Source organism: Eupeodes corollae, chromosome 1 (genome assembly GCF_945859685.1).
Source record: "Eupeodes corollae chromosome 1, idEupCoro1.1, whole genome shotgun sequence".
Taxonomy (NCBI): domain Eukaryota; kingdom Metazoa; phylum Arthropoda; class Insecta; order Diptera; family Syrphidae; genus Eupeodes; species Eupeodes corollae.
This window is the reverse complement of record NC_079147.1, coordinates 225984688-225996396: the sequence shown is the minus strand read 5'-3', so window position 1 is coordinate 225996396 and position 11709 is coordinate 225984688. Positions and strand designations below refer to the sequence as shown.

General features: G+C 36.7%; 1 long non-coding RNA gene across 1 annotated transcript; it reads left to right on the top strand.

Annotated features, from left to right (window-relative positions):
* Window positions 1-1859: 1859 nt before the first annotated feature.
* On the top strand, window positions 1860-3395 carry LOC129940296 (uncharacterized). Its single transcript, XR_008780659.1, has 2 exons — window positions 1860-2983; window positions 3055-3395. It is a non-coding gene; the product is annotated as an uncharacterized LOC129940296 (long non-coding RNA).
* The last annotated feature ends 8314 nt before the right edge of the window (window positions 3396-11709 follow it).

Sequence of the window (11709 nt, the reverse complement as noted above, 5' to 3'; positions counted from 1 at the left end):
AAATGAATGAACAGGAAAAGCTAGAAGCAAAAACAGCATTCTATGAAAATAGTGGTTTTCCTGGGGTTATAATGTGCGTTGATGGAACGCCATTTTTACAACAGAAAAGGATATCATAGCTTAAATGTAATGGTGGTGAGTGTATTCGTGTGCAATAAGGTCATTTTTAAATTATTTAAATTATTTTACAGGCATGTGACCACAAAATGAGGATAACTTGCGTTAATCCCAGTTACGGGGGAAGTTCTCATGACTCTGTTACTCTGTTGTGTGGTCAATGAGTAAAGAGAGAGCTTTTATGGAAGCATTTGGTGTTGTGACGAAGTTTTTTTCTTATGTTGTATTTAAAATCCTTCCAAACCTAAAAAAAAATCATAGCATGATAGGGTTAAAAGAACAAAATGTATGCATACTTTCTTCCAGCTTTCAACATTTTTTTCGAGGGGGTCCTAGGCTATTTAAAAATTTTGAAATACTGTCCCAAAGTTCATTTGTTTTAGCCCGATATTCAGGACCGACGAGTGCTCCCGTTGCAATACCCTTATTTTTTTTCATAAACTCGACAAGAGCCAAAAATTGATGTCGATTTGTTTGCTTGTTTTTATCGTTCCTTGAATGAATTTTAAAATTTTATATTTTATTGTGGATAAATTATAAGAAAATTAAAATAAAGCTAACTCACATTTTTAAATTAAAATAAAGAAATAATCCACGGAATCGAACCCTGAATAATAATAAACACTCTTTCGCCTGTGAATCCGCCAAAAAAAGCAATAATTGAAAAATGGCAAACTCGCTAGCAAAACGATTCGCCGCGAACCTCATAATCAGGCCCCAGGTCTGTTGGTCTTAACCTAGATGAAGAATGGATAGGATCAATGCTTTTAGCTGGTCTTCCCGAAGAATACAAGCCAATGATAATGGGAATCCAAACCTCTGGTATTCTTATTACCGGAGACAGTATTAAAGTATTAAAGCCAAACTTCTTCAAAACATTAATTTGGATGTAAGTCAAGATACTGCTTTGGTTGGCAAGAACAAGAAAAACTTTGGGAATAAGAACTTTAAGGGGCGTTAATGTTAAAACTGCAACAAATTTTGCCATATTGCTGCTAAATGTCTAAAAAAGAATAGGAACCATCAAGAAAAGAAGAATGCGATGTTAGGATGTTTTTCCGTCACGGCTCTTGACAAACAAGAATGGTATTTCGACTCGGGAGCGTCAGCTCACATGTGATGCTTTTCAAGTAAGATGGAAAATCTTAATTGTTGCAAATAATTAAAAAATGCAAGTCAAGGTATAGGTAAAGTCGATATGATGGTATCTATTGGAAAATTCAAAGAAAGTGGGGTTGAATTTTTAGAAGTCCTTCACGTTCCTGACTTATGTATTAATCTTTTATCTGTCTCGAAAATTGTTCAGACAGTTTTTTCAATGATTTTTTCCAAGAATGGATGTTTAGTGAAAGACCAAAGGGGTAATGTTGTTGCAACTGCAAGCTTGGTGAACAATATGTTCCGACTCAACAGAACACCCAACCAAAGTGCATATGTTACAAAAAATGTAGCTTCACACTTTGTTATAAAGTTAAAAGGCAGAAACATGCTGAAAGAAAATTGCGTGGGCGGTTTTTTAACCATAGCAGTTAAAAAAAGATGACAATTTTGTTAAACTCTAAATATCTTACGTACCAAAAACGCTAGAGACTTATATTAGCCGCGTTTTATTATCACCGTGATCTGATCCGGATCAGATCATGATAATAAAACAGCATTGGATCATCATATTTTTTATTATTTAAAGTTTGGTAGCAATGTCAAATTCGTTCTTTCAAAAGTGACATTTCGAACCAAAAAAAATATAAACTGTGGTATATAATTTCTTTATTAAAATATAACTCTTATTTAAAGACTACAAATCTAATTCGACTGGCTTGGGCGCGTCCGTTGAATAGAATAGACGTTAGAATACAAATTTTTATGAGAGCGAGCCAAACAACCTTTTGTCTCGCTTCTATGTCTCAGGTTTCAGAGTTTCGCGCTCAGCGTGCGACATCTAGCTACGAAACTCTGAAACCTAAACATAAGGGGAATTACACATTATTAATGATAGTTGCCTTAATTTTATACTACAACTCGGCCAATCTGACAATTTGATCGCCCACGATTAAATTAAACAAACAAGTCTTAAGTTATAATCATGAGATGGTAGGTGTCGCCCTTAATCAACCGAACCTTCAGAGTCTCGATTCTTCCAAAGTCGAATATTTCGAGACTCGACAATGCCATCATATGGCAGCTGTGTGATTTGACAACCTTCGATATCGCGTATTACGTATCTATCATTAGGTAGAATTTTGTAAACAACGTATGGGCCTCTGAACTTTGGAACCAATTTCTTATTTACACCGGTTGTTGTATCTACATTTTTTATTACTACATAATCACCCTCATCGTATATACGTGCCGGGTTATTATGCTCATTAAAATATTTAATATTATATTCCTGAATCTTAGTGATTGCTTCTGAAGCCTTTTCTCTTGACAATTCAAGATTTCTTTCCAGTTGACTTAATTGTTTATCATCAAGAAATTCTGTTAATTTGTCGATTACTACTCCCCTTTGGTTAATACCAAATAACAATTGACTTGGTGTATTTTGAATAGCGCGATGTATAGTGTTATTTAGTCCGAATTCTATTTGTGTTAAAGTAACAACCCAATCTGAGTGCTCGATTGGTTCCGAAAGCTTAGCAAGCATGCCAGTTAATACCCTATTGACTCGCTCTACTTGACCATTGGCCTGTGGCGAATGAACTGCCACCTTAACATGATCTATATTCTGGTCTATAACAAATGAACTAAACTCTAGTGATGTAAAGCAGGTTCCCCTATCAGTAATTACTCTTGATGGCCTACTGTAATACTCAAAATATTTTCTTAGTGCTGCACATACTTCTTTTGAGCTTGTAGATACAACTGGGTATAATTTAGTGAACTTTGTAAATGCATCTATTACCACTAATATATGTTTTCTCTTTGACTTTATTGAAGGGAGAGGACCAAGATGATCCAAGTGTATTGTATGGAATGGAATGGGCTCCTTAGGAATATTGAACAAATTGCGTATATTAGATCGAACTGGTGCTGAGTGCATTATGCAACGGATACAATTTTTAATGTATTTTTCAACTTTTTCCTGAACATTCGGAAACCAATAGTGACGGCCAATTTGATCAGAGCTTTTTGTTACACCTAAATGCCCAATTTTCTCATGGATCATTCTTATAACATTAGTTTCCATTTCAGATGGGACATAGAATCGAAGTTTACCATTTTTATTTTTTTTGAAGACAATACCATCCTGAACTAAAAACGAATTATTATCTTTTAAATATAGTTTGTTTTTCATTTCCAAAATCTTTACATCTCGATTTTGGGCTGCTCTGAGTTGGAAATCAACATCCTCAGAGTCAATAACGGATATAACATTACATCTGCTTAAGGCATCAACATGATTCATATTGGCACCACTACGATGTTTGACCTTATAATCATAATCCTCCAGCTCTAAGGCCCATCGAGCAATTCTATGATTAACATTCTTTTTGTTCAGTGTCATTGTTAAAGAACTGCAATCAGTTACGATTGTAAAAGGAATACCTTGCAAATAAACACGGAACCGACGTAAAGCTGAAATTATGGCTAAAGTTTCCAATTCAAAACTATGGTATTTGGCCTCTTGATCAGTGGTGCTTTTAGAGAAGAATGCTACCGGATGTAATTTATCATCTTCTTGTCGTTGGAGTAGAACTGCACCATACCCTAATGAACTTGCATCGCAATGCAGTTCTGTTTCTTTCCTTGGACTATAGATTGCCAATACAGGTGGAGATGTTAACCGTTCCTTTAAAGTCTGAAAAACATCTTCGCATTCGGAAGTAAATCTAAAAGGAGTTTCAGCTTTTAATAAATTATAAAGAGGTCTTGCTATTCTTGAAAAGGATTCGACAAACCTGCGAAAGTATGAACAAAGTCCTAAAAATGAATGCAATTTCTTTCTGTCTTTAGGCACAGGATATTGAGCAATCGCTCGAATATGGGAATCACTAGGTTGGATGCCATGTTCCGTTACTTTAAACCCTAAGTAATCAAGTTTCGAATATGCAAAGCGACATTTTGACAAGTTGAGCTCCAACCCATTCTTCGCTACACAACATAAAATTTTAGTAAGTATCTCAAAATGTTCAGTAATAGTTTTACTAGCAATTAATATATCATCTAGGTAGACAACTATATCTCCTCTGTCTATAAATTCACGAAAAATTTGAATTATGAATCTCTGAAAAACACTGGGCGCATTCTTAAGGCCGAAAGGCATTTTAAGAAATTCCCATTGACCGTTCGGGGTTACGAAAGATGTTAATTGTGTTGAATCTGCTGCTACCTTTACCTGGTAAAACCCACTCTTAAGGTCTAATAAGGTCATAACCTTCTTCCCCTCCAGGTATTCAATGCAATCGTCTATCAATGGTATTGGATGAGGATCTCTTACTGTACGTTTGTTCAATGCTCGATAGTCTATACACATTCTGGTTTCACCAGATTTTTTCTTAACTAAAACTATTGGTGCAGCATACGGAGAACTACTTGGCTGAATAATTCGTTTTCCCAATAGGTCTTTTATTATTTCACTCACAGTACCTTTTTCTGAGACTGATAGCCTTCGCGGAGCAAAACAAACAGGAATATCAGATGTAAGTCTAATGTGCATCTCAAAATCCTTTGGTGAAACCATAGTTTTATCAAAATTCAAATAATTTTGAGATACTATATTTTTAATAGTTTTTGAAATGTCTAAACTAAGATTTGAATCAATATCTATATAATCTTTTCTATCCCATATAATCTCAAAAGCATGGCAGCCAAATAAATCACTATCTACCTCAACATTATTGTATTCTCTCTTCACATCAAGATCGTCTTTAAGCTTAATCCGATCATGATCAAATGTATTCAACTTGTCTTTGAAGCAATCACTAAGTTCTTTAGGTTGTATCTTTAATTCACCGGCTAATACGCTGCTCCCAAAAACATCATTTATGTTGTTCTTATAATGACTACACTCTGAAGGTTCGGTTTTTTCATCAGAATAAGTGCACATATACAATTGGTTAGAAAGAAAAACTTTATTCGAACAAATTTCATTTTGACACTGCTCAGAAGTTATATTAACTTTATTACAGTTCATGTTAAGTTTTATATTAAAGATTTCAAGGAGATCACGACCAATAAGTAAAGGTATAGGAGTTACTTCATCTGGAATAACCATAAGGGAAACAAGATTTAAATTATCTTTTATATTAATATAACAATTAATCGTACCGTACGTAAAGAGTTTAATGTTTCCTAATCCTTTAAATCTTGAATACGTTAATGATTCTTGAACGTTAATTTCTTCAGGCAGAACAGACTTTCGTATGAAACTAATCGGACTACCGGTATCCAAAAGAGAACAACAATCGATAAATTTTGTGCACTTATTCTTATTTGTCATAAAGGCGACACTCACCATCTGAACAGCATCCAAACTCTGAGTCAGCTCCTTGGTGTCATCATGTAGGGCATCCCGGTTCACGGCTCCAACTCTGGTCTTCACAATATAAGGGCAGTTTTTGTAAGTGTGCCCCTCGTCAGCACATTTGAAACAGGATCCAGCTGGTCGTTGCTCCTTTGGACATTTTGCTGCGATGTGCCCATACTTTGAGCAATTAAAACATCTCTTGGACTGCTCGTTGTTTGATGCTGAAGTTGAGGGAACCATATTTCCTCCAGAAGTTGTTGCCCTAGCAACCATAGTCCTCGGAACTCTTCTTTTTTCGTATCGTGGCAAGAGGTTTTTGAGCTCTACTATAGTTTTGGCGGCAAAAAGAATAGAGACATTTGCTGGTGAATCCCTCAAACCATCGATAATGAATTCGATCAACTCTGCCTCATCGATTTCAGCATGTGACCCAAGTTCTTGCATACATATGACATATCGAAGAAGTGGCTCGCCCTGACGACGTACTCTCTCACTCAGTTGACGATAGACCTGCTGTCTGCTCATCTTATGGTCGAATTCTTTGATAAGTATTTGCTTCAAAGAATCCCAGTTGTCAACGTAGACCGTGCGTAACAGCATTTTCGCAGTTCCCTGCATGAGACGGCGTGCAGACAAGTACTTGCATCGGTCATCGCATCCCAGCGAGTCGGTCACATCTTCGTAGTCAACTATCCATTTAGTGATGCTGTATGGATCGTCACCGTTGAATGCAGGAACAGCATTTTCGATGTCTGAGAAGTCCACTGCACGCCATGGTGCAACCGAAGATGTTGTGGGCGCTTCCATCTGGTCCAATTCTTTCCTTAGCTCAAGGATTTTTTTCCGACGCTCAAGTCTGGCCAGCTCTTGTTCTTCTTCCAAGTCTTGGACATCAGAAGCTGTATTACTGTGCCTGTTATCAGAAGCGGCCAGTGTTTCGGAAGTATTCTCTCCATTCGGAGATGCAGAAGGTGGAGTTTCCTCGGTTAGCTCAGCAGAAGGTGGAGTTTTCTCAGTTAACTCACCAGAAGGTTGTTGGGGTGCCACTGTAACTGTACTTTCATACAATGCCCGAAGTTGAGCTAGAGAAGCCGTGTCTGGCACATCTACTCCAGCGCTCTGAAGTGCTTCAACCAATTGTGCTTTGTTGAGTTTTGTCATAGCTGGCTTTAAATCCGCAAAAAGAGGTAATATACACAATAATTTAGTTTTCTTTTGGTGTATTACCCCACATCTGACGTTGTGGTATATAATTTCTTTATTAAAATATAACTCTTATTTAAAGACTACAAATCTAATTCGACTGGCTTGGGCGCGTCCGTTGAATAGAATAGACGTTAGAATACAAATTTTTATGAGAGCGAGCCAAACAACCTTTTGTCTCGCTTCTATGTCTCAGGTTTCAGAGTTTCGCGCTCAGCGTGCGACATCTAGCTACGAAACTCTGAAACCTAAACATAAGGGGAATTACACATTATTAATGATAGTTGCCTTAATTTTATACTACAAAACAAATACTCAAAATGGAAGCTGCTGTGGTTGATCGAAGTATTCATTATAATTTTTATTTCTTTTCTCTATTAAAAACTTTTATAATTTGCAGTTTTTAGTTGAAAGTGATGAAAGCGAAGAATCAAACAATTCAATTTTATCCCTATTGAATCTTATCGATGATGATTCAAGTTCCAGTTGTAGCTCCACAACTTCTGAAAATGTGCAAATCACAAAAATCAAAAAATGTTGAAAATACTTTTACATGGGATTTTTTTGAAATCATTCTTTAAATTAAAAATGGTTGTAAGAAACCCTTAGGTGACATAAATTAGAACTCAGAACCGTTGAACCATCTCAATTAAGAGAGTAGTTTTGAAATGACAGTGGTTTGTATGTAACACTTCCAAGAATTTCGAGAGAAAATCATACAAAATTCATTCATTTAATGCTTACTAGCAGAATAATTAACTCAAAACTTGGGAACTCTTCTTGCAGACGATTCGTTAGTAGAGGGACACCGCAAGGTGGTGTTCTATCCCCTCTCCTCTGGAACCTAGTGGTGAATGAAATCCTAACTAGTCTGGATGCGGAGGGTTTCAGAGTGATAGCCTATGCGGACGACGTTGCTATAGCAGTTTCAGGAAAGCATCTTAATATCCTAAAAGAACTCTTACAAAATGCCTTGGACAGACTAATACTCTGGGCTGATCGGTGTGGACTGGGTGTTAACCCACACAAAACCGATCTGGTCTTATTTTCGAGGAGATACAAAATTCCATTTGTCAACCCTCCTTACATTAAAGGAATCCAATTAAAATTCTCAGGCGAGGCTTAATACCTAGGTCTTGTCTTAGACAAAAAACTAAATTGGAAACGCAACGTACAGGAAAGAGTCAAAAAAGCTACTGTAGCTCTCTTTTCTTGCAAAAAAGCTATTGGTAATAAATGGGGTTTACAACTCAGAATCACGCATTGGCTATACACATCGGTAATCAGACCGATTTTAACGTACGGTGTAGCAGTATGGTGGACTGCTTTAGAGAAAGGTATAAACAGACGCACGACCCCGTCTGCGGCACTGGACACCTTGCTCTACCTTACACCTCTTGACATATTTAGTAAACAAATAGCTGCAAGCTCTGCTATTCGCCTCAATGCTTCGTCGCAGTAGACTAACAACAACATTGGCCACTCCGTAATTCTAAGGTACTTAGAATCAATTCCAAAGCACACAGACTAAACCATCCCCCAACTACAATTCGACAGGAATTTCCAGATTTCTATACCTACCAGATCGTTTTGGGAGGATAGGACATTCTTGGAGGATGAGTCAATCCACTTTTATACAGATGGCTCAAAGACCAAAGAAGGGGTTGGTGGTGGTGTGTACTCTGAACGACTGAAATTAAGTCTCTCATTCCGCCATCCCAATCATTGTAGCGTGTTCCAGGCGGAAATTTTGGCGATTAAGGAAGTCTTGTCTTGGCTCAAAGAAAACGTGATATCAACATCTGATATCCGTATTTTCTCCGACAGCCAGGCCGCTATCAAATCTCTGGACTCAGTTTCTATAAACTCTATAACAGTCCATAACTGTCGATCATCTCTAATGGAGATGGCGCAACAGTTTAATATTCACCTTTGCTGGGTGCCGGGCCATAGAGACATTCCAGGTAACTGTAAGGCAGATGAACTCGCCAGGAACGGTACAGTACAGCCCATCCTACCACGTTTGGCAAGTACTGGCATACCAATCGCTACTTGTAAACTGTTGCTAATACAAAACGTTCAAGGTGCTTGCTCTCTCTAAGCAGATCGCATATAAGCTCGATAATAGGTGTCATAACCGGACACTGTCTAATAGGAAAGCACGCCACGAGACTAGGCGTATTCTCAAATGACTTTTGCAAAAGCTGTATGGACGAGGAAGAGGAAGAAACGGTTCTCCATCTTCTCTGCACATGCCCTGCTCTAGCTCGAAAACGCAAGAATTACCTAGGAGAATTCTTCTTTAACGATCTAAACGATCTAAATCATATCAGTATAATCAGCCTCTCACGTTTCGTAAGGCACTCTAACTGGTTCCATTGAGCTTAGGAGGAACCCTCAAGATTCATGTGGTATCACAATGGGCCATTAAACTGGCCTAAGTGTGTCCGTTTCCATCTTGGACAGCCACTATAACCTAACCTAACCTACATTAAAACGACAAATGACAGCAAAGCTGAGTAGTATTTCTGATATTTCAAATGAAAACTTTGATCAATCTCAAATCGATCAAAATATTGCATTATTCACATCTGCTATTTTTGAAAGTGTTGATAGCCCTGTGTCTAAAAAAAAGATCAAACTTGAAAGTACTAATGTCTTATATCGTAATTTACTGGAACTGATATTAAAATATGTAATAGCTACAGAACCAGGTGGATAAGAACATTGATAGAAAAGTACAACAATCTATATTAGACTTAGAACTTCTAGAAATAAAACCCACAAATAAATGCAGTATCGGTACTATGTATATGCCACTTAGAGTTGCAACTTCTGGTCTAATAACACCGATAATAGAAGAAATGTTTTATCGATTACCAAAATTAATCATTTGCGGAGATTTAAATATTAACCTCCTTCAACCTTTCTCAAATTGTTTTAAGACTTCAATAAATTCTCTGGGGCTCTATTTTCTGAATTATATTGAACCAAAACATTTTAAGCCTGACTGTGTCCCTTCCCTTCCTGATGTTTTCCTTGTAAGCGATGTTAGTCTTGTTAAATGTTCTAGTCAGTTATCCATCCCAGTGTTTTCATATCATGATCTGGTTTTTGCAATACTTCGAGTATCGTGATTTCCGCAACATTAATGTCGAATCTTTATTAAGTGATTGCTCATCTATTGACTTGTACTCAATTTTTGCAGCATCAAACGTTGATTATCAAATTAAAAGTCTTACTGTTGCAATTACTTATCTTTTTAATAAACACGTTTCCGTTAAAACTCGTCAAATTAGATCGCATAGTTGTCCCTGGCATTCTCTTGAGATCATTAATGCTCTGAAAACCAGAGACGTTTCATACCGAAGTTGGAAACGATTTGGTTGCCTAGAAATGCTTCGGCAATTCAAAATATCTCGGAACCTTGTAACTAAATTAATAAAATCAGCTAAATACAATTTTTATAACAACGGGTTCATCTCAAATCGTTCCTCCAAGTATTTTTGGAAAGAGGTCTAGAGTATTGGTTTAAGAGGAGATTTTTCTTTTTCCGATGACAACATTTATTTAGAAGAATTGAATTGAAAGTTCTCTACTCCCCCAACCCAATTCCCAACTGAGCAATCTGGTGCTTCGGAAAACGATAGAGTAGATGAATATTAAGTGGGTAAAGCAATACTTTCTATTAAACCTAAATCGACTGGACTTGACAACTTACACCCAGACTTTTTAAAAATCCTTCTTCCTTTCATACTTCCTCACATAACCCACATTTTCAACACCATCATAATGACCTCCATCTACCCCACCTCCTGGAAATAATCTAAAGTTATACCCATCCCTAAACGAGGAAAGAAAATGGAATACAGACCAATAGCTATCCTTCCTTTTTTATCTAAGGCTTTTGAAACTTTCTTAAGTAACCAGATCAAAAATTATATTGAATATACTTCTTAATGCTCTCAAATCGGGATTTAGATCTGGATACAGCTGCATCTCAGCCCTTTTAAAAGTTTCTGAAGATATAAGACAAGATTTAGACTATAATTATACATCTGTGATAACCCTACTTGACTTTTCCAAAGCATTTGATTGCGTTAACTCTAGCCTTTTTTGTTAGAAACTGACGACTTATTTTAATTTTTCTGACAGAACCAAAAATCTTATTTATTCGTACTTGATTAATCGCATGCATGCCGTATCGTGTAACGGTAAAATGTCTTCGTGTCTTCCTGTCAACATAGGTGTTCCTCAAGGATCTATCCATGGTCCTTTACTTTTTATTAATGATTTGCTATCTGTTTTATCTTACTGCCAGTTTCACATCTACGCTGATGATGTACGATTATATATAAGCTTTCCTATGGGTATGATTGAAGATTCGATAAAAAAAATGAACATTGATTCATGCTCAATATTCGATTGGTCAACTCGGAATGAACTTGTACTTAATCCAGAAAAAACAAAACCTATTCCAATCTGTAAAAATAAATCCCACCTTGAAAATTTTCCACCCCTTTACTTGAACGCCTGCCAAATCGAATGTGTCACAAATGCAAAAAAAATCAGGTATAACTTTCAACAGTTGGCTACCGTGGGACACCCATATCGATACTGTTATCTCCAAAATGTATGCTTCACTCCGAGGACTATCCGTTACTAAATCAACTCTGCGTACTCAAGTCAAGTTAAATTAAAGCTGGTTAAATCACTTATAAACTGTGATTTTTTAAGAGCTTGAGAACTTTAAAAAAAAAAACGCATAAAATTTGCAAAATCTCATCGATTCTTTATTTGAAACGTTAGATTGGTCCATGACATTTACTTTTTGAAGATAATTTCATTTAAATGTTGACCGCGGCTGCGTCTTAGGTGGTCCATTCGGAAAGTCCAATTTTGGGTACTTTTTCGAGCATTTC